This window comes from Muntiacus reevesi, chromosome 6 (genome assembly GCF_963930625.1).
Source record: "Muntiacus reevesi chromosome 6, mMunRee1.1, whole genome shotgun sequence".
NCBI classification, from domain to species: Eukaryota; Metazoa; Chordata; class Mammalia; order Artiodactyla; family Cervidae; genus Muntiacus; species Muntiacus reevesi.
In genome coordinates this window covers 38345571-38371854 of record NC_089254.1, presented here as the reverse complement: position 1 = coordinate 38371854, position 26284 = coordinate 38345571, and the positions used below count along the sequence as shown (strand labels likewise).

At 36.7% G+C, this 26284-nt stretch overlaps 1 protein-coding gene across 2 annotated transcripts in view; it reads left to right on the top strand.

The window, feature by feature from the left end:
• The window catches only part of LOC136170448 (platelet glycoprotein 4), a 208676-nt gene that overhangs the window by 95820 nt on the left and 86572 nt on the right, over positions 1 to 26284 (top strand). Inside the window, exon 1 of one of the 2 annotated variants that reach the window (XM_065938624.1) lies at positions 19667 to 19793. The exons of the other annotated variant lie outside the window; for it this stretch is intronic. The gene's annotated coding sequence lies outside the window, so the exon portion shown is untranslated. Of the gene's footprint in view, positions 1 to 19666; positions 19794 to 26284 lie in introns of those variants that run through there. 2 annotated transcript variants of the gene reach the window in all.

Here is a 26284-nt window from a genome sequence, read left to right as displayed (position 1 = left end):
CCTAGATATAGTCCTATTCACCCTGTTAGACTCAACTCAATATTACTTCCTAAAAGAAGCCCTCCTCACTCTCTAAAACAGTTTATTCTGATCCTTAGAGCACCCTGTGCACATATCTAACCCTCTACTTTTCACACCATCTTATAGTAATGCTGCCCTATCTCACGTCTTGTCTTCCTTACCAGACTTTGAACTTCTTAAGGGCCTGGAATACATGTATTGCATCTTCCATGTCTGGAATATAGAATGCACTTAATAAATCTTTCTAAAATAAGTGTACCCACTTCTCTTTCACTTCACTTGCAGTCATGTTCTCCATCTTTCTCTGTCCTTTCCTCTATTTCCTAAGCACCTTTTCTCCATTGGCCTTGATACTGAGTATGTTTCATCATGTTTTCAATAGACCAAGTCAGGGTTTCTCATGATCGTCTCTGCCGTAAGTCTCTCACTTCGTCTCTGACAAAGTGAGCAGGGGGGCCAAAGAACTAAGACAGAGTCAAGGGGTAAGGAGCAAACCACAGAGCTGCCGCCACAGGGCACTAGAAGCAGGGCAGGCTGTTGTACCCCCCGCAGCCATGGTGTCAGAGAGTTTACTGATAAAGAGAAGCTTAAATAAAATCCAGAGTCTAAGTATGAAAAGAGTTATTGGGCCACTTGATTGATGATCAAAGACAAGAAGTAGACATTTTCTTTGCACCAGAGAGCTTGTGGTCTCCCTAATAAAGCTGTGGTGGAGGCCTGGTTTGCTCACTAACACTGTTTGTACTTCATTTTTCTCTGAAATTTGTTACACATCTTGTTCTGAGGGATTATAGGAGAAAGGAAAAGTTTTAGAATGTATTTTCGGGCAATCTATGAAATGTGATTTGTTTTCAAATTTTGAAAGTAAAGGAAATTCACTTCATAGCGCATTTCCCTATTTGAGGCACTATCATTTTCTACGTATCCTCAAATGATTGTTTTCCAGTGCTTTTGCATATTTGGCTACAAAATAGATAACCAATACACTCTATATACAGCAAAGATGAGAAAATGATTGTGGTAAGGCGTGCCTGGGGAAGCCACTAACATCTCTACTTGTCCCTATGAAAGAGCCTTATGACGGTGTTTTCTCAAATCATCTTGTTTAACCCTTCATTCTCATTCATTTTAGTTCTTTGATTTCCTAAGATGTTGATATTGACTCTTGCCATCTCCAGCTTAATCATGTCCAATTTGTCTTGATTCATGGACTTAATATTTCAGGTTCCTTTGCAGTCGTGTTCTTACAGTATCAGACTTACCTTTCACCACCAGACACATCCACAACTGAGTGCGGATTACACTGCGGCCCAGCCACTTCATTCTCACTGGAGCTGTTAGTAATTGCCCTCTGCTCTTCACAGTAGCGTACTGGACACCTTCTAACCTGGGATACTCATCTTGAAGCGTCACATTTCTCTGCCTTTTCATACTGTCTGTGGGGTTCTCCAGGCAATACAGGAGGGGGTTGCCTTGCCCTCCTCCAGTGGGCCACATTTTGTCAGAACTCTTCACTATGACCTGTCTGTCTTGGGTGGGCCTGCACAGTATGGCTCGTTAGCTTCATTGAGTTAGGCAAGCTCCTTCACCACGACAAGGCTGCAATCCATGAAGGCGGAAGTTTCTATTAGTTATCTGTGTAAATGTGAAAATTTTTCTTAAGAAGGAAACTCCGACATCTCATGAGAAATTTAGAACATCAATCCTACTGACAAATTAAAACAAGTGAAAGTTTATCTAGGACCTTGGTTTTTGGTGATAGAAAAAAAGCAACTGCTTTGATAATATACCTTGACCATTCTCTTACATTGTAGTTGTATAAGGACCTTTAAAGGTTTTATTAAGCCACCAAAACAGTTCACTTAACTGTCCTTCCTAAGGGAAACCATAATAGAAAAGTGCATGTGTCATGCTGTTTGTAAAGTAGTTATGATAGAACTACAAAAGAAAGTTTGTGAATTCATAGAATGATCAATGGTAAGTTAGATGATCATGACAATTTTCATTGACTCCATGAAATTATTCAAAGGCATACACTGAGCTACCTCACATAATGTAGGAGCGTAAATATCTTTTCTAATTTTTATGTACCCTATCTAAACAATGCTACTTAGCAATTCTAAAGAATATCTAAGTATTGCTTAGTAATTCAAGAAAAATGACACTAGTGTTGAGACTTTCCTCAGGATATTTTTTTCAAGCTCCATACAGATTAGGCTTCTGCACAAGTTATTTATTCTCTCTACCTTTTTCCTATGAAGTTGGGAATGAAATACTCAGCATGGAAAAAGGAGGAAGTGGATCTGGAAATCTGATTTAGTTGTATGGTCTGGAAAGATTTTCAAAGATGGGGAAGGGAAAATGGGTTTAGGTAGGAGAAAAAGAAGATTGAGAATCACTGGTCACATACGCTTTTTGTTCTTAGGGTTCTTGGTGCTCACTGGTGTGTGGGAGGATTTCTAATGCCATCTGATAAGCTCAGCTAGCTCACTCATAGAGCCATGGCTCAAAAATGTTATTGGGTGAATTTTGTCCTCAGAGTATGACCAGCCCTCCCTTTAATGGCTCTTGTCACCTAGATAGCACATTAATCTCTCAATTGCCTATTTTGGTACCCAGGAACATGTTTTCTTACATGGCTCATTGAACTGATTTGTCCAGTAAATTTTCATAGAAAGCTTTCAAGAGTGAAAGTCTCTGTGCTAAACAAGGGTAAATTCATTAATGCTGGCAAAAAAACTGAGCCAAACCTCCAAGGGAATTTACATTAAAATGTGACAAACCCCTATTTGATATCAAGGTTATATTATCTCTTTGATCCTACAGATTTATTAACACTGTAACTACCATACTGTCATGAAATAAGTCTGATCAATTTCTTCTAACTCATGGACTGGCATGAAAACAAAACCAACATACAATTCATAACTGTTTTTTCCTGGTGACTCCAGACCTTGATCTTTGTAACTTTAATCTCTCATCTAGCTTCCAGTTCCCAATATTTACATATCCATTTATTTTGTATGTTTCCTCCATGTTTCCCTTTCTTTTCATGAAGGCCTTTTGGACTGAAGATATAAAAGTCACTGCTGTTCAAGCAGCAAAATCTGATAAACACTGAAGCTGGGGGACGGTCATACAGGGTCCTTATACCTTTATTTCCACCTCTGAGAAGTTCAAGAGAAGGTCAAAAGACAAAGCCACTTTCCTATGTTGTGCATGGGAACCGGATGAGTATGAAATTGTTTAATTTTAGAGAAAGACTCACAGGCCTGACTGTCCATCAGAAGGAAAAAACAACACAAGGGCTCTCTGCTTTAAAAAGTTTGTGTGCAATTCAGTTTTTATATGAGAGACTATCGATCTCTACTGATTTCTAAGTTTCCTTGAAAGGTTGATACCATATAACTCTTGACCTTGAAATCTTACTACTAAATTCACCAATTCCTATGTTGTGGTCATTATTGTTAACTTAAATTGACAATTCCACAGGTTGGGGTGTCTTTTTTAACATATCTCTAACACTAGGTGCCAGGTGTTTCCTCTAAATCAGGGTAGGGCTTATTTGATTCCCTTGTTTCTGTTATTTGGTATTAGTTATTTTTGTTAGTTGGTGATGGACAGGGAGGCCTGGCATGCTGCAGTCCATGGGGTTGCAAAGAGTCAGACATGACTGAGTGACTGAACTGAACTGTTTCTGTTATAATATACATCTTCCATGAGATTGTTTTAGAGACACTGCAGTGTAGAGTCCTTGAGCTGGAAGCTTGAAATAGTGTCTCAGGGACAAGGAAGGAAGCTCTAAGAGAACAAGGAAGGAAGCTCTAAGAGAAAAGTGTGGTGGAAAAGGAAAGGGAAAAAAAAGAAACAAGCAGAGTGTATGGCTATAACAGATGAGGCTAAGAAAAAAATAGACAACTTGTTTAACTGTAATCTTAATGTAGAAGGAAAAAAGCTGCAGGGAAATATTCCAGTTTGTATTCTTATGTGACTTTAATATTCAGATGACTTCTAATACTTTTTTTTTAGGATATGACTATTTCCACAGCTTAATATTTAATGAATATATTAAATATATCCTTTATATTTAAGTGACATATATTAAGTATATCATTTAATAGGAAAAAAAGCTACTGACCGTGTCATTCACTATGCTTCTTTGATGTAAATTTTGATAGATGTGATCAAATATATGCAGCATCAAAAGGCAGTCAGGATTATATTAGTTGCTATAAAAGCCAAATTGCTTAGGTCCTATAAGTTATCATCTTTCTGTTGTGTTTTACAATTGATAAAATTAACCATTAGAGAAGGTAAGTGGCCTATGCTCAGACATCATCAAGTGGGAGAGTCATACTCCCATTATAAGCGTGCCCAAACCTCCTGATTCAGAACTGTTTCATTGTCAAGGGCTCCCATTACATGGAAAGCACTTTTGGTTCTTTTGACAATAAAATAACATTTACAAGTATATATTTTGTTCCCCCGCCCCCCAAGCTTTTCAAAAGTCTCCTACAGAAGATGTCAATAAATCTCAATCGAGTTGTCATTTAATTTTCAAATGTGTTGAATGCTTGAGTCTTATATTTTATCTAAATCTCAATACAAGCGGTTACACAATGTTTTTGTCTAAAAAACTACATTATTTATTAAGAACTCTCTAGATTTAGAATCAGGACATTTCCAAAAGAAAAAAATGACAAGACACTATCTTTTTTTTTTTTTTTAAGTAGATGCTGTATTTTAGGAATGAAGGCTAACTTCTTTGAAGTCTAACTGAAACTACATTAAGGAATCATGTCACTAGGGAAACAGTCCTTAAATGTTGTTTGCTATGCATAAACGCCAATTCATAACTCAGAGGAAACCAATTTGATTTTGCCATCAAGTAACTTTATAGACATACACACAAGTTGGAAACAAATTCTTAAAATGTTTTTAAATACTCACATCTCTTTTGAAATGCATTTTAATAGGTGATAAATGAATTCAGGGATCTATCTAGAGCTTATTTTTAAAACCAAACTGTACACAGGCTGATCATTTGAAGCACCATCTGACTGTTTAGGGAGAAGACCGAGAGAAGGGAAAAGGCTACCCACTCTAGAATTCTGGCACAGAGAATTCCATGGGCTGTATAATCCACGGGGTTGCAAAGAATCAGACACGACTGAGTGACTTTCACTTTCACTTAAAGAGCTCACTGAAAGTTTCCCACCCAAAAATCTAGACAGCCCTATTTGCCGATCAGTTCAGTTCAGTTCAGTCACTCCGTTGTGTCTGACTCTTTGTGACCCCGTGAACTGCAGCATGCCAGGCCTCCCTGTCCATCACCAACTCCCGTGTCCACTGAGTCGGTGATGCCATCCAACCATCTCATCCTCTGTCGTCCCCTTCTCCCCCTGCCCTGAATTTTCCCAGCATCAGAGTCTTTTCAAATGAGTCAGCTCTTGGCATCAGGTGGCCAAAATATTGGAGTTTCAGCTTCAGCATCAGTCCTTCCAGTGAATATTCAGGACTGATTTCCTTTAGGATAGACTGGCTGGATCTGCTTGCAGTCCAAGAGGCTCTCAAGAGTCTTCTCCAACACCACAGTTCAAAAGCATCAGTTCTTCAGCGCTCAGCTTTCTTTATAGTCCAACTCTTACATCCATATATGACCACTGGAAAAACCATAGCCTTGACTAGACGGACTTTTGTTGACAAAGTAATGTCTCTGCTTTTCAATATGCTGTCTAGGTTGGTCATAACTTTCCTTCCAAGGAGTAAGAGTCTTTTAATTTCATGACTGCAATTACCACCTGCAGTGATTTTGGAGCCCAGAAAAATAAAGTCAGCCACTGTTTCCACTCTTTCCCCATCTATTTCCCATTAAGTGATGGGACCGGATGGCATGAGCCTAAGCAAAAATCCTATGAAAAAGATGAGCTCAATATTCCAGGCAAAATACCTATATGAATATTGCATCAGTTAATGAAACTTAAGGCTAAAATCAAAGAAGTTTTCAGAGTGGGATGAATGTCATGAACACAGATTGAAAATGAGCAAATAGGACTGAGTTTCACAGACTGTCTTAGCTGAGCAGCAGAGTTCAGATGCCAGCAAAACAGACTAATTTCTCACATATTCTAAATTTATATCTATGCTAGTAATTAGATACAGTGACTTAGCAGTGCTTTCTACTGGACTTTTTTTTTAAATTCCATTGGGAATAATAACCTATATTCTCAATGAAGGCCTCAGACCCTCTAACAACCCTCCACCTCTACCCACACACAAATCAGATTATTTTAAACTGTCAGTGCAGGAGATGCAAGAGACATGGATTTGATCCCTGGGTTGGGAAGATCCCCTGGAGTAGGAAATGGCAACCCACTCCAGTATTCTAGCCTGGGAAATCCCATGGACAGAGAAGCCTGGCAGACTATAGTTCATAGGTCATAGACAGTCAGACGTGACTGAGCACAGTACTTAAAAGGAAAGAAATTACATTATTGCACATTCAGCATTTTCTCAGCAGCTGCTTGCCGGCAGGTTTGTGACACTTATACCCGGCAGACCACATAAAGTTTTTCATTTCTGGTGTCTTCGGTCACTGAAAAATGCAGGATAGGTCCCTTTTGGGTATATCGCCACTCTGTAAGAATATTGGAGTGGGTTGCCATTTCCTTTTCCAGGGGATCTTCCCGACCCAGGGATCAAACCCAGGTCTCCTGCATTGCAGGTAGACGTTTTAACCTCTGAGGCACCAGGGAAGCCTACTCTCTGTGCTAGCTGTTGAAATACTGAGGAGAACATTAAAGAAAAACTATTCTCAAGTTCCAGAGTCATGATGAGTCTCAGAACAAAAAGCCACCCAAGGATAGGTTGCAGGGGGTCTGGGGTTAAAAAACATACTATTGATTTACATCTGATGCACAGCTGAATGAGCTATTGTGGAAAGGATACATTAACAAAACTGGTAGGATCACAAAACAAAAATCTTCCCCAGTGCCATGGCTACTGTGGGTGGCTCCATTTAGTTTCCATTCCTCAAACAATGACCCAGTTGGTCTTCTGTGCTTTGGCTTTTATATTTTATCTCTTTGAACTAACAGCCATGTAGTAAATCTACAGCTGTTCCTTAAGATATCCCATTTGTACCTGTGTACTTGCAAATATAATTTGACCTGGCCTCCATTCAGGTAGAATGATTAATTCTGCATTATGTCATTTTAACACCATAAACAAGTGTGGAGAGTGGTCTGCTTTGAGTACTGGGTGTAATTTAGTCAATCTACCCATTGTGCTTGAAAAAGCAAAAATAAAGCACATAACTTCTAGGAAAAAAAGTGAAATAAAAACATCATCAGAGATACATGAAATAAAGAACAGAAAGCTGTTATTGGTGTCATCTAGGTAACTTACATACAAATGAAAAGGCAAAAGTTAAAACTGAAGTTAGCTCACATCTTTCAGGAATTTATTACTAAAGTGCCAAAACCTGATATTAATTATGATCAGCAAACATACTTTCATAATGTATGAGATGATAAATGAAAACAAACAGGTTTTCATTATTGTTTTAATAAAAGAGACTGTTGTGATCTGTTATGCAATTACTAAACAGTTAATTTGAACTTTACCTCACACAAAAATATAAAAACATCCTTTTACATAATAATATTATTAAATTTTTAGGCTTTATGACAAAACTGTTTCTCCTTATTATACACTTACAATTATGACTGATTTCTGGCTACATGCTGAGTCACCAGCTGAATCATGGACAGGATCAGTGATATAATCTGAACTCAGTAATAAGGTGCATGAACTTGATATGGCTATCTTTTATCTTCCTCTAGTAGTGAATTGTTATAAGCTATTTACTAAAATAAAAATGTTGTTTACATGTACCTAGGTGATACCAGAAAATGATGTGGCAAAGAATAATCAGTTGATATGCTTAGAGTTTGTCAGCTAAAAAGATGCACAACATGAAAGTTGCAAGTTAAGTTTTATTTGGGGCAAAATGAGAACTGCAGCCCAGGAGACCTCAGATAGCTCTGAGACACTTCTCCAAAGAAGCAGTGGGGAAAGGTCAATATATAAGATTTTGGTGAAGGGGGAGTTCATTGCAATCAAGCACTCATTTTACAAAACGTGTTCTGCTAGTCACAAGGAACTGATGTCACCATGAAGGGATTTAGTGTTTTTCTAGATAAGAGGAGATACAAGGATTGGGATCATGAAATCAGTTCCTGAAAACATCAAACTATCTAAAGACAGTTACCCTGGAGCACAGGGTGCCTCACTCTCCACCCTGAATTCCCTTCTCAGAGTGCCAAAGGTCAGCAGCTACAGCAGCACAGGTAGATGGTAAACGCTTGTTGTTCAGTTGCTGGCAAATGCTATTGGCAAGTGTCCATTTGTAGTTGATGGGCAAGTGCCAATTTGTAGTTGACAAGTTCTAAGGTAAAAAACAACAACAACAACAAAACAGAAATTTGGCAATTGAAGGCCAATACATGAATAAGAGAATAGAAGATCATGGAGAGTAGTGGAAAGCAAAATTTAGGATAATAATAATAGTAATATCAGGGCATGTAGTACAGATATCTTAAATATCATTCTATGTTATTACTATCCTTAGATACTTAAAATTTTCAAAGCAAGTAAGGGGAGTTAAAAATAGCAAAGTAAAACAAACAAAAAATAGCAAAGCAAAGGGAAAGTATGAGACAAGATAATGCAGAGATTAAATTCTGCTGGCCTCTTTCATAAAATCTTCCATATCACCACAGTCCTTACTGAATGCATAGTTTGATCAAGCATTCAACTATTGATTTTTCTGTGATCAGCAAACATACAGGCTTTCTTTTCTTTCTTCCCCATTTAAAAATTATTTCCTATTCATTGAGTTGACAGAACTTCAGGCACATTGATTGCCTGTCTATTTCTGTACAAATCCCACACCTTTAAGGGCCTCAGAATTTTTATTAACAATGTGGGCTCTACCTAGAAGCCCTTTTTTCTCTTTTTGCACTTTTTCAAATCCTACCCATTTTTCAAAGCTTAATAACCTGCTACCTCTGCATTTCCTCATGTCTCTCTGAGATCTCAAAGCAAATTGTTTATGAATATTTTATTACTTTATAACTAGCCATTATTTCTATAAAGCAGTTTTTCCAACCACTGATTTAAAAATATTCAAGAGTTAACAACAATAAAAATAATAAATACATGTTTCAATTTCAACTTTAAAAATCAGTTTGAAATAAAACTGCATAAAAGAGAAAAAAAACATTTGAGGTCTTAAAGATTGCCAAATGATATGCATTCAATTTATCAAAGATGAACACTGCCAGTTATAGGAAAAGCTTTAAATACTATTCAGCTGTATACTACCATTATTCTTATTTTAAAAATTATTTTATAAGGCATTGACTAAAGATATTGAGAGAATTAAGGGTATTAAAAACCATAGGTGAAAGTAGAAGTAAAGAAACTTGAATATGTATAAATTTGCACCAACACCATCTATATCAGGTTTGAAAATTGCATTCAGGTATTTCAGATTTCAATAAAGCAGAAAGAATTGTGTCTGGAAATTCAAGGTCAGTATCCAGAAAGAATATATAGTGTCACATGTATTAAATTTAATCTTTTGTTTGTTAGGTAGAAAAGCAAGTCACATGCAAATAGTGTTATCGATGGAGAAGTGTTTTTAAAAAGTGGCCTCTGACCTTTCTTCTCCCATAATTAAGAAATTAAGATTATAAATATAAAAAAATACATAGTTTTAAACTGTGAAATGCAAAATTCAAGTAACAGTGAAGGAAAGGATTTTTGTCCATGTTTGCTAATAGAAAACTTGTTAAATTTCAAAACACTGTTCACTATGTATTTGGCAGTGAAACACAACACATTAAAATTTTAATTTATTCATTAACAAATTAAGCTTCTTATTAATTATCTGGAAGTAAAATTTCCTTGTTAGTATAAAAATCAAATTTATTTTTCTATATGGCTATATTAAAGAATACACAATCCTTAATAATTTCCTAAAATTGTAAGAAATCTGACTACCTCATATTATTAAAAATGAATACAATTTTAACATAACAGGCTGTAGGTATATAATTATTAAAATGGGTCACAGGTTTCAAAAGGTTTGGAAATGTTAGTTGATGAAAAACAAAAACTGAATACAATAAATTAATATTTACATTCACTCAGACATTTGTTGTATAAATAAATCAGTAGATGAATAAATACATGAAAGAAGGAGGGGAGAGCAAAATTTGTTAGAAAAGAAACTAATTGTAAAACCAGACAGACCTGGTTTGAATTTTTAAAACTGCCACTTATTAGGTATAGGCCCTTAGGAAAGGCATTCTACCAAAAGTCTTTGAGCACAAGTTAGTTATAAAAATAATAGGTATGACAGTGTCACTAACATATCTACCTATGCAGCAGTCCTTACGCAAAGTTTTCATGCCATTCTCTACTTGCTCTACTTTGAGGGTAGTTTCAGTCGGCATGTAGTATACATGTGGTTTCAACCTGTGTTGAAATGCTCAGGAGAAAGACACAAATCTTAGAAGTTAGTGTTTCTTCCCAGCTTTCCTCTGTGTAATCCTCATATATCCAAATTCAGTTGCATCTCTCACACTCAGTTTGTGAAATGGGAAGTCAATATGGTAGGGTTTTTGGTTTCTTTTGGTATATTTTTTTGTTCCATTAATTCACATTGTTTCCTATATCAAAACAAATAACCAGAAAGCTATTTCTTAGCCTAAAGACTTTGCATTCCCTACAGAAATTCTTTCATGGAATGAAGGGTTGAATGGTAAATCTCAAACATTTTGTTGTTGTTTCAGTCGCTAAGTCGTGTCCAACTCTTGCAACCCCCATCTATGGACTGTAGCCAGCCAGGCTCCTCTGTTCATAGGATTTCCCAGGCAAGAATACTGGAACAGGTTACCATTTTTTTCTCCAGGGACTCTTCCTGACCAGGTATGGAACCTGCATCTCCTGCGTGGCAGGTGAATTCTTTATCACTGAGCCACCAGGGAAGCTCCCTTAAACATTTTAGTTGCAGGTTAATGCTATAAATAAATATATAAAAATAGTGTATTCAGCTAGTCTGCAAATATTTCTGGCATGCTTTCTGTGTGTTGGGTACTCTTCTAAGCAATGTGGAATATTGCAAGAAGTGAACATGACAATAAAAATTCCCTGGCCCCAAGGACTTTACATCTTCATATGGTGTATTTTGAAGATTTAAAAAATACCAAACAAATATATGATGATATAAGGTAGCACAATAAATGCAGCAGTGTGGAGTTAGAAGATAGAATATGAAGAGAGATTGTTTCTTAAATACATTAGGCTCTAGAGAGAGAATATTTGAGCAGAGAAGCTGAACGAAGAGGGGAGCAGAACCCACACAAAAATACCTGGGAGAAGAGGGTTTTAAGTCAAGAGAAAGTCCAAAGGTAGGATGTAGTTTGGCAAGTTCCAGTAGGGCTAATATGGTATGAACACAGAGAATGAACTACAACACAGTAAGAGTTAAAGATAGAGGAGAGATTAACCGCTAACCAGATGAGGTCTTTTAGATTCCCAACATTTGAAGATTAGTTTCTACTTCTGAACCAGTTGTTAGAACTCTTTGAAAACACTGTCCATTTTAATGTCTCTTTTAAGGATCCAGTAATAAAGTTATCTTAAGATTTTGTTCATGAAGAAATCTGATGCCTTCTGAAGGACTGCTAAGTTTTCATTTATAACGAGTGTTTTAAAACACATCACAGTTCCCTTGTGGTTGTGGCTGCCAGGAGATACCAAGCTTGGGCTTGGCTTGAGTGAACCAATGTGCCTCAGCTAAGGTTTTAGGCGAAATTCATCTCCCCTCCTTTATGTTTTCTCTTTGTTTCACATCTTCACTCATTTTCTGTTGTGTACTGTTACTTTAAGTACCTTCTAGAAATAGATATAAGGAAATAAATCAATAAAACTACCAGATCTGTGTATCAGAAATCTTTCTTTCTAAAACTATGATTCATATGAAATCCATTTATTAAATGATTGGTTAGTAGATAGAAACAGTGGACTAGATTAAATTAATAATCCCTGAATTTAATCAGAGATTAAATACATATACTAAGTTTGATAAAACAAGATTTAAATTTACAGGGAAGTAAATCATATATAATAATCTGGGAGGTCAGTTCAGGAAGAGTTTTTGTTGACTAAAGGAGAATTGAATAAACCACAGAAAGAAGAGAGGAGATTTGTTCATTGAATCTTAAAGGAAGACCACTGCTGAATATGGTAATACTTGTACACTAAACAATACTAAATGATGTCATTCACATTGTATATGTGATAATATTATATATAATGTAATATAAAATATATGTAGATACATAATGATAATTTTCTGGTAAAGTACATCAAAGTATTTTGAACAAGTGATTCCTTTCATTTGTACAAATTAACCACATAGACCAATAGTAGCACTAACAGTAATTTTTAAACATGAAAGTATTCATTAATTTCAATTAAATAATCTAGGATGAAGAACAAATATATGTTTTAGAGGTTTCAGTGTACACACCATGCTAAGGATCACTGAATTTAGAGAGTGGCATTTATGTAGACAATTGAAAATGAGACCATTTCATTGAAGAATAAAAAGGATCAGAATGCAGGAACAGAAATAGTAGTTAAAAATCTTCAGTGCTGGTCTAAGGGGTTTAAAGTCCATTCTGTACTGTTAATGGAAATGGGTACTATTAATGTTTTATTTTAAATAAATAAATCATAAAATCAAATTTGTGTTTTAGAAAGATTACCCTAAAACGAGTGGGAAGCATAAATGAGAGGGGGGTAATTCTGGATGCAGGGAAACCAATTAGGGGACCATGGCAATGGTTAAAGGTAGGTGGTGATGGAAATCTGACTTAAGTAGAGGCAGTGAAAACAAAACATGGGAGACAAATGGAAAATATATGACGAAGTTAGAGTTGTTAGGAATTGGAAGATGATTCAGTGTAAGGGGACCAGTTTCAAGCTGGGTGGCAGGAGGTAGAGGTGTAGAGATAGGGAAGGGGAGGCGTGTTAAGGCAGCAGGGTGGAGATGTCCACGGAAGGCTGATGAACAGTTATATCCCAGTGAGTCAATCACAGCACAGTGTTTAAGGGCTTAAGGCCTGGAGTCATCTGAGCCCAAATCTGGCTACTCAGAGCATTGTCACTGTGAATTGAGTTACTTAATTTTACTAAACATTCATTTAAACTTCTAAAATGGTAAATGTTTGTTTTATATCCAGTTTTAAAAAAAATTAAATGAGTTAATATATGTTATTAGTGTATAGAGAATTCTCAAAAATACCAAGTAAATTTATCATTAGGGTAGAATTTAGGGGTAAAAAAGTAGATTTGGGGATTAACTGTGCAGAGGTGATAAATTGAGCCCCGACAGTAGCACATATTGCCAAGAAAGAGAAGAAATAGGAAGAAAAAAGAACGGATAGGACAGGAATTTAGAAGACTCCTATATTTAGAATGCAGATAGAGCAAGGGAAACACAAAATGGACAGGGAAAGGACAATCAAGAACATGAATATTTGATCTTTACATGAAAAATGTATGCACAGAGGAATCCTATTTGAAGTATGATCTAAAGGCGGGACATTTTGGTTCTAGAGTTTTGTTAGAACATTTTGATCAGCCTCAGTATTGTCCTGCTTAATCTTCCCCTATTCTAAAGAAAACAGAGCTACAAGACACTAGATACTGTTTGTATAATCACTCACCAAGAAAGTACATAAGAATTGTCTGATTATTAGCTGATTATCATGTGATAACATCAAAACAAAATTTCATAAACAGATAATGCTACAGCAAGTTAAGTAGTAATTATAACAAAGCTGTGTCTGATTTAAAAACCAGTGAGACATCTGCTTGGCTGCTACCATAATTGGCTACTAGTCTGTTGTTTTGTTGTGCTAGAAGGACTTTATGTCCTGTGGATATTATTTGCTCTTGGTCCAGGGAGACTCAAGTTTCCATTAGATTACAAGCTCCTTTACACAGAGCCAGATGTGTGCAAGACACTTGAACAATTTCTAAGTCACTGAAAAATTATTCCTTTTAATACTAGGTTCATTCATTTCCCTTTGGACCTGTCTCCATGAGAATCCGTCATTTCCCTGTACTTCCTAGTCTCTTAAGGTATCAAGCAGTGTTTGTGACTCTCCTTGCCACAGCCTTGTGGGAACTTTGTATGATGACCCAAACAAAAAAAGATACATCGCAAGAAGCATTCACTCCTATTAACATTCTACCCACTGGCACTCACTCACTTATCCATTTATATAATCTTTTATATTATATAAATGAAGTTTTATGGAAATTTTTTGGAATTTTATGGAATTCCATTTTATGGAATAAACGAAATATTATGGAAAATGAAATTTTCCAGCACCAGCTGAAATATGCCAATCATTGAGATAGATATGTTCTCATACATTATCTGAAGAGTAAATGTTCATGTTAGGGGGTAGAATAATTAGAGAGCTTCAGTTTAAACAGTTTCTCAATTATTCTTCTTCCCTTTTCCTCATATACCACCACCACCAAAATCTGTTGATTTTACCTATGCATTTCACAAATCCATGTTTTTTCCTCCATTTATCATCCATTTTAGGATCTTATCATTAAGGTCAGTAATAATTGCCTTGCTGGTTTCCCCACATCTATCCTTACCTCTCTTTAATCCATTAATAATGAAACTATCAGAGAGCTTGTTCTTAAATGCAATTCAGATCCACCCATGTGTCTCTCTAGATTAAAATTTTTCAAAGTCTTCCCATTGTTCTCAGGATAAATCGCTACAAATCCTTGTACCATTCCACTCTTCCCCAACCTTCTGTCTCCTCTCATATTATCCTTCCTTAACCTCTCTCCTCCGGTCACACTGGTCTCCGCGGTGCTCCTTCCTGTCCGCGCCCTTCCTTACAGCGGTGGATCCTTACCTGTGAATGCTTCTTAATTCTTTGTCACTTAAAAGCAATTCATTTTTAGATATTTGTGTGTGTGATCTATATTATGTGTATTATATATAATCTATTATATATATATGTATACATATGTATGTATACATATGTATATATATGTATATATATGTACATATATATCATATATTTAGGTGTAGTAGAACTAAATGGTAAATAAAGCGCTCTCAAGAATCTTATTGTTGACTGAAGGCAGACAAGCACAATTTAAGGCATCTCAATAATATACATACTATACAGGGAAGAGTACATACAAAATATTAGGGAAACCTCTCTGACCTCTCACCTTATCACAGTGTAAATTGCTTCAAAGTTTACCCTCACTGATCACAGTTTATGACAGTACATAAATGGGGCTTTAGTGTTGGCTCAGATGATAAAGAATCTGCCTGCAGTACAGGAGACCCAGTTTCAATTCCTGGGTTGGGAAGAGCCCTAGGAGAAGGCAGTGGCTACCCACTCCAGTATTCTTGCCTGGAGAATTTCAAGGACAGACGGGCCTTGCATGGACTGAATTCAATGGACAGAGGGCTCAGTCCTTGGGGTTGCTAAGAGTCAGATATGACTGAGCGACCAACACTTACATACATAAGCAACATCTGTGTATATTCATTTATACCTACATACACATATAAACAAATGCATACAATATATAGATGTATACCCATATGCATGATATATACATAAATATGTTAATATAAACAAGTACATATAGTGTGTGTGTATATATATATATGCACACATCTATACATTTAAATGCATATGTATATTAGAGAAACGTCTCTGACCTTTCAGCCTAGCTTATCACAATAAAACTTTCCTTCATTATTTATCCTACTTCATTATAATATGATTTATTAAATAGTGCTTGTCTCCCTTCACAAAACAAGAAGACATTGAGAGCACAGCTTTGGCCTTTTATCACCGTTTTTCCCACAGGAGTAGCACAATACCATATACAATAACAAAACACATCTCGGTGTGTTTTGCTATTGGATGGATAAGTGATTAAACGAAAAGCCATCAACCTTAAAAGGAAAGATATTGCTTTGGAGCTATAATATTTGGCTGCAAATTATCGATAAGGCTTTTACAACTAATGAGGATGACTCTGGAAGGCAGAAAGCAAATTAAATACACAGTTGAGCAATAGTTTTAGGCTTCCAAGACTTAAAAGAACTGCTCCATTTAGATTATTTTTAATAGTAGAGATTTCCATCAATTCTTATTACTTTTGAATAACAAACACATAGCCAGCACTCATCTCTGAAGTCAACTTTGTGAGGAAATGGTGGTAAAATCTTTACCTCAAGCTGATGTTTGGAATAAAGACATTTCACACATGTAGAGATTTGAGGAGAGCAAGTTAAGCAGAGAAGATTAATATTGACTTGTCCCCAGCTTTCCTGTACGAAAATGCTCCTTATGAAGAATGTCTGAGTGAAATTATTTATTCCCTGCTAACATGGGAAAACAGACAAATAAAAAAGCCTGGAAAGAAGGCTGTGTTACTGGAATTGATGACAAATTAGTCCCCAAAATATCTTTCAAATACTGAATATACACATTCAGCAAGCTGATAATAAGTCAAGGATGTTTTCCAAATGTGCTTTCCCTAAAAATCTAGTAAGGTTCACATGTTTAAGTATCTTGGTGAATATCCTCATTGTTTTCAAGTGTGTACAGGGGTTTAAGCCAACATTTCCTGATATGGCCACAAACTATTCCTTCCCTGTTACGTTACAGAGTCAAGGGTTCAAGAACAGATTACTGTTAACACTTATACAGTAAATAGGAATCTAAACAAAGGGGCGAATCTTTTATTTAAAATTTGAATTTTTCTGAAGGGAATTTTTAAAAATGCATCATATTATTAATTGAAAAGGCCCACACCCATTCAGCAGGACATAGTACTTAAGGGTGAACTACTAAGAAGGGTGACTTCTTAGAGCTGCTGATAATACTTGATGAAGCACCCTGGATGCTGCTGGTCAGATAGAGAGGAGGGATCTGAAAAGATGACCCTCTGAGGGCATCAGGAAAACAGGATTTGAGGGCTGGGACAGAAATTGGGAAGGACAGAAATATGAGTGTGACTACTACTGCCACTGTATCCATGACGCTAATGCATATGGACAGATTAATTTGACTGCTGTTTTGAGAAAAACATTTTCACATAGAAACTGGACATTTCACAATAATGTCTTGTGAAGAACATGCTATCAACAGCTGGCAACAGCTGCTGTTAGTGGCTGGGTTGTTGGTTCAACTTTGATTTCTTACAGTGTATGGTACGTGTTGTGCAACAAAATCCAGGAGAGGTTTTGATTTTGCCTAGTTTAATACTTAAAAGGCAACAGTTTGGGGTGAAAAAGTCCTAGGTTTAAGTAATATCCTGTGATGAAATATTTAATTCTGAAGATAACTTCTTAAGAATGACAATTCTCGGGTTGAAGAGGATCAGAGGTCTTGTCTGAGTTACCCCAGAGCCTAATCATTTTGTACCTCAGTCACTATTTTCCCTCGCCCTCAACACTCACCCTTCAGAAGTCAGTGTCACCAGGGAGTGAAAAATTCAATGATAATGAATATATAATTCATAGAAAGGATATTCCACATTCCCTATTCTTATTTATAAGGCCTAATGCATATTCAGATAGTGGGTGCTTAGGGTGTGAGCATTCTCTGATACTTATTGTGATTCATAGAAGATATATGTGATCCTGAGTTCACTGAATTTGTAGTTTGTCTTCTGACTTCCTTGATAAAACATTTTGTTTAACAGATTCCTAGTTCAAGTAAAAGAAAAACATTTTATACACATAGAACCTTTTTTTCTGTAAAGAAATGTGTCGCCTTCTATGACAGACGAGAATCTGACCTTCCCATGCCAACATCTCTCTGGTGTTGACCACCTGACCGTGCCAGGTGACTCTATCACCTGGATGCGCTGCTTGTGCCGGGCACCCATCTCAGACTGCCAAATATGATGTTAATGGCTGAGAAGTGGCCACTGGACTGGCCCTCCAGGCTCTGGGAGGTCAAATTTTGCTTATACAAACTGACAAGGACAATTTGAAAAAAAGTAAATGCAAGAGATGAGAGATATCTCTGGCTAGGATTGTGCTGTACTTCCAGATCGTCTATCTTTTCCTTGTGTTAAGGACAATGCTTCTGGGGACTTTCTAGTGTCTTAGCAATACTCCACAGGGACCATTTCTGTACTTTCCCTAATTTTGTTTGAAATACATTAAAACACTTTTGGAATTACTTATAGGTTGATTACTTTGACACAGATAATGTGTGGACAAAACATTTTTGACCTGTAACTATATTTTAGGGTGGGAAAGAAACATGTTTTCAGTCAAACTTGAGTGTTAGACTCTTATATGAACCACTTATTAGCAACATGTCCATTGCCAGTATTTATCCTTTTGAGTCTGCTTTCTTTCCTGTAAATATTTGTACCTAAAAATATTGACTTATTTTGAAAGGATATTTCAGGATTAGGAAAAGAGAATGCGATTATATGATATGTACTTAGCAAAGTGCCAAGCATGTATACAGTGCTCACTGCACAGCATCTATTAAATAAAATACTAGATATTAAAATACTAGTTTGGGTCCTTTGAAAGAAGTCATTCTCCTGCCTGGAATGATAGGTAATATTGGTTATAGTTCAGCTTCATTTAGAAAGTGGTAACTCCAAAAGCCATCATTTTTCTCTAGTGCCATTCTCTAAAGACTGAATTAACTGAAAATAATTAATACCTCAAAATTTCAGGAAAGCAGCATGACTTTTCTAGTTTCTTTATCCACTTTGTTTTAATATAGTATTATAGATTCTTGATAAATAATATGAATCCCAGGAAGGGACTTATTGTTAGAAATCTTGCAATTATAGCTTCAAAATAATATCTTTAATCAGATTGAGGGTAGATCCTTATTCATATGCTTAACAAAAGTACTAAGCACAATTTGATTTAAATCTATCACATAATACAACTATACCAAAAGGTTAACTTAAGCCAAAGCACCTTGGCAGTGCATGACACCTTCCACATCATTAAATGAGGCAAATCGAAAAGGACCAAATTACTGCTTAAACCATGTAGGAGAAAAAATTACTAGAAAGTTTACCAAACACGAATTTATCAATGACTCACTTGGAAAACTTCCTAACAAAAGTTTGTAAATAAATATTTAATATTCATTACTGTTTTCTTTCAACTTAATCAAGCAAGGGAAAGTCAAACCTGTGTCTCTATACTATGACAACAAATGCTAAACATAGAAGCAAATTGATTTTTTATGATCGATCTGAATTCCTGTGCTTCATAAGCAAAGGAATTATCTGTTAAGGTGCATAACAGGTTTTAACAGAAAAAGGATTAAGGGTTTTATTTTCCTCAATGGAGCGCCAAAATGAGCAAGATTTTTCAAGTTAAGGTTCACTTCATCTGGTTCAGGTGTCAGGGATCTATATTTATCTCGGTTTAGGCATCTGAAGTGTTGGAAGTCTCAGGATGTCAATGGCTTCACATGTCAGGATAACCTTAATGACAGACGAATGGTCAAGACCCTGAGCCTCATTTCTGAGTTCTCAGCTGTGGAAATCATGTGTTTATTTTCTGCATCTCCTCCTACAACAGTCACTCTGAAGTTTTAAGATCCTACGTTTGGGCAAGCAAGCTTCTCTAAAAGTTGGTGAGCACAATTATTTTTATTTAGGGGTATGGCTATAAATGTCCTTGTAGTTGATGGATTATCATCTAGTAAACATGAATATTTGTTATTTCAAACTCCTTAAGAAGCTAAATACTAACTGGTGTATTAATTTAGTTTATGATATTGTTTCAAAGGAGTTACAAGCTTTTAAGTAAATGGATAGACTTTTAAGACAAAGCTTTCATTTCCACTAGTCTCTCAACTGATCCTATGAAATTTCCATTTACACATTTTCATATCTTTTATTTTCAAAGTATCAGAAAACTTTATTTTTAAAAGTGCAATTTTGGTGGAATTTTTTTCTTCCTTCAGATTCTTAAGTTGATCTGTCATGTCCTGTTCTAAATTGATTTCTTATTTTATTTAAACTTTTGTGTGCCTGCCTTGTTTTAAAAATGTTACTCTTTTGAAAAGGATGCTCTCCAATTCTGACCAGTTCAATTTTCTGCTTACAAGTTGAGAAAACATGTTTTTAATGAGACTAGATGTTGAATGACCTTTGTTCATGGGACCAAAAAATGGTTCTTGTGTTTTGTCAAGACTGACAAGTATATTTAAGAAATAATCTAAACGACTCAATCCTTTTAACAAACTCTTAGAAAAAAAATATTTCCATAAATAAAATTACTGATCACTCGTGATCATAGAAATTATATTGATTCTTGGCACCAGATATTTGAGGGGAGGGAATTTTGTTTCATGGCAGAATTTTTGTTATATGGTGTGTTTCATACCATGGCTATATAAGACCAGGAAACAACAAACAATGATACAGTATGACTTATTCAGACAGGAAACTTAAGGATATGCTTGTTTAGAGACAAATAAGTATATAAGGATATACTTCTTTAGAGACAACTGCTGATACCAAAAAAGCAGTTCCATCTGACTCTGTGCTATGTTACAAAGTCTGAGAATGAAATGAACAGGCTTCTTTACCTTTAAAAAAAATCACCTTCCATAATTCTTTGGAGAATGGTCTCTTGCAGCCGTGCAGAATTCAGGGGAAAGCACTCTGGGCTGATACTTTTAAAAGTATTAACTTCTGTTCACTTCCTCTGCAAGAACTCAGGTAAGATCTGGATCAGATGAAGAGAAACAAGCAACCTGTCCTGTTCGCAGGTATACCTGACCCAGAAAGAGAAGGAGGGTTTGTGGGGCAATATATGAGACTTGTGCAATCTTGGCAAGGGGAAAGGAGAAATATTTTCAGAGGATGTACAATACAAACTGTAATTATTTGGAATTTGATCCTTTTGTAAAGGACAATGATGACTTTGCAATGAATTATTCTGAGAATTACAGAAAGAAAGCAAACACCTGAGAATAATAAAAAGATTTTCACCTGGGGGAAAATGGTGAGCTCCCAAACTCAGAAGAATCATTGTTAGGCAAAAAAGGAAAAGAGGATTTAAAATGCTAACAAATCAGTGGCAAAGACCAAATAAGACTGCAGAGGGGACCAATCAAATGAAAGAATATGTTTTTCTTGAAATGAAGAAATACATAACAATGTACTTCCCTTGAAGTGATTAGGGCTAATTTTGCTTTTAGCACAGATTGTTGGTGGAGATCACTAGCTAAGGAATTTAACATTCTTAGTATTTACAAACTAAACTTCACACCTGAATTTTTCAAGGAAAAAAATCACAAAATTTTAAAATGAAAAACGCTTTTAGATGAGACGATTTGGTCTTCTCATCTTTGTTAGATGAGAACAATTGGTCAGTTGTTTGTAGGTTGTTGATTGCTCTTTGGATGAAAACTGGAAAGCGTGCCATCACTGCAACCTAAAAGCAGAGATCTGGAGCGGTGAGGAAGGAGGTGCTGGTGGAGGAGTGATGCTGTCTCCACACCAGGTTCCTGGAATCTGAAATCATGCCTAATCCAAGATGATTCTCTCAATCACAAACAATGAACTGTTTGTCAGGAAAAGGAAATAGACTAAACTATGGTAAGTGTGCCAGGGATATAAAAAGAAATAGAGTTCAGTAAAGAGTTGTACTGTTTTGTGTGTTGCATGTTGAAGTATACATATTGACAAGCCACTGGAAACTCTCTTCCCATTATATCCGGCAGGTAGTAAGTATGCCGTTGGTTCCACGATGCGCTTTCTACTCATTTCTTTATGGATCAGGGCAAGTTGAACTGAGCTTTGTGTCTTCTGACAAATTTCGTCTGTGTAGAATAAATAACACTTTTAAATTGGGGCTTGCTATTACATTGTTAAATAGTTTAAGATGTTCTGAAATATACCCAGAGACCTTTGGCACACACTGTCATCTCAAGGAGGAAATGACAGAAAATTGGCAAACGTTCTGGAGGCGACGTAGCAGACAGCCCGGCTGCCTTCACCAGCGACTCCAAAGTGAGCTCAAATGGAAGGCCACTGTGGACCCTACAGGGCTTTAAAAGGGGAGTGAGGACAGTTTTAAAAGTCATGAGTTTGATCTCAGTGTTGCCTTCTCTTATTAAATCTTCCAAACTTCGATCTTACATTCATCCATTTTAATTTCCCCAAATTTCTCCCATTTCATTTCACCTAAATCAAAAGGAATGGATATTAATACTCAGGAGAACACAGTCTAATTTAAATTCATTTGGAGGCTCACTTCGTTCTACGCAGAACTTCATTATTACTCTATTTGAAACATAACAGGTACTGTTATAAGGGGTCTTTCTTGTATCTCACTCTAGGAAGCTTTGGAAATAAAGAAACAAAAGGTTATTCAGTACAGTGGTCTCATCTCATGGGCCCTAAATACAGTGTCTTCTCAGAGTAGACATGCACTTTAGTAAGTGGGATCTTTCCTACGAGTATTCTTACTTTGATGGAACCCTTAAACAACAGAAACCTATTTTGGTTGAATACATAATAGGGTCACTCTCTTTCAGATAAACTAATTTCTCGGTGCATTTGTTGAAAAGTATTTGAGCACTTACTGTGTGTCAGACCTTGTTGTAAGCTACAGAAAACACCATTAGACCTTATTATGCTGAATACTGACAAGGATCCAGGATCTTTTTATCTTCAGCTGGCGGTTCTAAATTTTGTTTCTATGGAATGAAACCTTTTGATGAAAGTGAAAAAAAAAAGAAAAACAAGTTAGTACATGATGAAGACACGAGTTGAATTCCGTGGATACTTTGCCACCACTGCACACAGACATACCCCTTAAGGAGCTATTAATCTCCTGAAGAAAACAGGCCAAACAAGTGACTTAAAAATAATACTGTATTTACAGAAGGAATAGAAGGAAGATACCAGAGTGAGCATCTTGCTGTTGCCATTATAAATGCATAATTGACTCTTAAAATTCTAGTAACTAACATATATAACACATGGAAATATCTCCAAAATATAATAACTGTACTGTGTGCTCTAAGGCTTGTTCTTGTTATTGCTCAGTTGCTCGGCTGTGTCTGACTCTTTGCGACCCCATGAACTGTGGCATGCCAGGCTTCCCTGTCCTACACTATCTCCCTGAATTTGCTCAAACTCATATCCATTGAGTCGATGATACCATCCAACCATGTCATCCTTTGTCACCCCTTTATCCTCCTGTCCTCAATCTTTCCAAGCATCAGGGTCTTTTGCAATGAGTCAGCTCTTTGTATCAGGTGGCCCACGTGTTGGAGCTATAGCATCGGCATCAGTCCTTCCCGTGAGTATTCAGGGTTGATAACCTTTAGGATTGATTGGTTTGGTCTCCTTGCAGCCCAAGGAACTCTCAAGAATCTTCTCCAGCACCACAGGTGAAAAGCATCGAATCTTTGAGGCTCAGCCTTCTTTATGGTCCAACTCTCACATCCATACACGACTACTGGAAAAACATAGGTTTAACTAGATGGACCTTTGTCAGCAAAGTGATGTCTCTGCTTTTTAGTACACTGGCTAGATTTGTCATAGCTTTTCTCCTAAGGAGCAAACACCTTTTAATTTCATGGTTGCAGTCCACAGTGTTTTTGGAACCCAAGAAAATAAAGTCTGTCACTGTTTCCATTTTTCTCCATCTATTTGCCATGAAGTGATGGGACCTGATGCTATGATCTTAGCTTTTTGAATGTTGAGTTTTAAGCCAGCTTTTTCTCTCTCCTATTTTGCCTTCATCAAGAGGCTCTTTAATTTCTCCTCACTTTCTGCCATTAGGGTGGTGTCCTCTGCATATCTGAGGTTATTGATATTTCTCTCGACAATCTTGATTCCAGCTTGTGCTTCGTCCAGCCCAACGTTTCTCATGATGTACTCTGCATATAAGTTAAATAAGGAGGCTGACGATATACAGTCTTAATGTGCTCATTTCCCAGTTTGGAACCAGTCCATTGTTCCATGTCTGGTTCTAACTGTTGCTTCTTGACTGGCATACAGATTTATCAGGAGGCAAGTAAGGTGGTCTGATATTCCCATCTCTTTCAGAATTTTCCACAGTTTGTTGTGATCCACACAGTCAAAGGATTTAGCATAATGAATGAAGCAAAAGTAGAAGATTTTTTTAAATTCCTTTGCTTTTTCTATGATTCAACAGATGTTGGCAATTTGATCTCTGGTTCTTCTGCATTGTCTAAATACAACTTGTACATTTGGAAGTTCTCAGTTCACATACTGTTGAAGTCTAGCTTGAAGGATTTTGAGCATTACCTTGCTAGCATGTGAAATGAGTGCAATCGTGTGGTAGTTTGAGCATTCTTTGGCGTTGCCTTTTTTTGGGATTGGAATGAAAACTGACCTTTTCCAGCCCTGTGGCCACTGCTGAGTTTTCCAAATTTGCTGGCACTTGCAGCACTTTCACAGCATCATTTTTTAGGATTTGAAATAGCTCAACTGGAATTCCATCACCTCCACTAGCTTTGTTCATAGTGATGCTTCCTAAGGCCCACTTGACTTCACATTCCAGGATGTCTGGCTCTCGGTGAGTGATCACACCATTGTGATTATCTGGGTCATGAAGATCATTTTTGTATAGTTCTTCTGTGTATTCTTGCCACTTCTTCTTAATCTCTTTTGCTTCTGTTAGGCCCTTCCTGTTTCTGTCCTTTATTGTGCCCATCTTTGCATGAAATTTTCCCTTGACTAGAAGAGATCCCTAGTCTTTCCTATTCTATTGTTTTTCTCTATTTCTTTTCATTGTTCACTTGTGAAGGCTTTCTTATGTCCCCTTTGAAGAGATAATCTTTTTACTATTTGGAGTTCGAAAGCTATTCTTTGGAATTCTCCATCAATCAGGTGTATTTCTCCCTTTCTCCTTTACCTCTCATTCTTCTTTTCTCAGCTATTTGTCTCAGCTATCTTATCTCAGACAACCTTTTGCCTTCTTGCATTTCTTTTTCTGGGGGGATAGTTTTGGTCACCACCTCTGTATAGTGTTATGAACCTCTGTCCATAGTTCTTTAGGCACTCCATATATCAGATTTAATCCCTTGAATCTACTCGTCATCTCCACTGTAAAATCATAAGGGATTTGATTTAGGTCATACCCAAATGGCCTAGTGTTTTTTTGTTACTTTATTCGATTTAAGCCTGAATTTTGTGATGAGAAACTGATGTTCTGAGTCACAGTCAGCTCCAGGTCTTGTTTTCACTTTTCCATCTTCAGCTACAAATGATATAATCAATCTGATTTTGGTATTGACCATCTGGTTATGTCCACATGTAGATTCATCTCTTGTGTTGTTGGAAGAGGTGTTTGCTATGATCAGTGCATTCTCTTGGCGAAACTCTGTTAGCCTTTGTCCCGCTTCTTTTTTGTACTCCAAGGCCAAACTTGCCTGTTACTCAAGGTATCTCTTGACTTTCTACTTTTGCATTCCAGTCCCCCGTGATGAAAAGGACATCTTTTGTTACTGTTAGTTCTAGAAAGCCTTGTAGGTCTTTGCATAATTGTTCAACTTCAGCTTCTGTGGCATTGCTGGTTGGGGCATAGACTTGGATTACTGTGATGTTGAATGGTTTGCCTTGGAAACAAACCGAGATCATTCTGTCACTTTTGAGTCTGCACCTAATTACTGCATTTCAGACTCTCTTGTTGACTCTGAGGTCTACTCCATTTCTTCTAAGGAATTCTTGCCCACAATAGTAGATATAATGGTCACCTGAATTAAATTTGCCCATTCCCTTCCATTTTAGCTTAGCTTCCTAAATTGATTTCTGATTGAAGTGTTTTTGTCTGCAGTGGGGGACAAATCTAAATTGTAGTTGTGTCTCTTGTCAGAAAGACTCTAGTTTGCAAGGAAACATCTAGTTTTTATGAACCCAGTCTTTAAAGAACTGCTTGGTCAAAAGTTACATCCAAGCAGACACGTAGACAGGGAATTCCAATGCAGGAGAACTTGAGCTGTAATGAGGCCAGTGCTCAGAGATACCAGCTCTGCTCTTTGATATAAGGCCTCTGTTTACAGACCTTTGCTATTATGTGGAGCCTGTACTTCCTGCTGGGCTGTGAACTCCATGAAGGCTGGGTTTCATTTGTAAC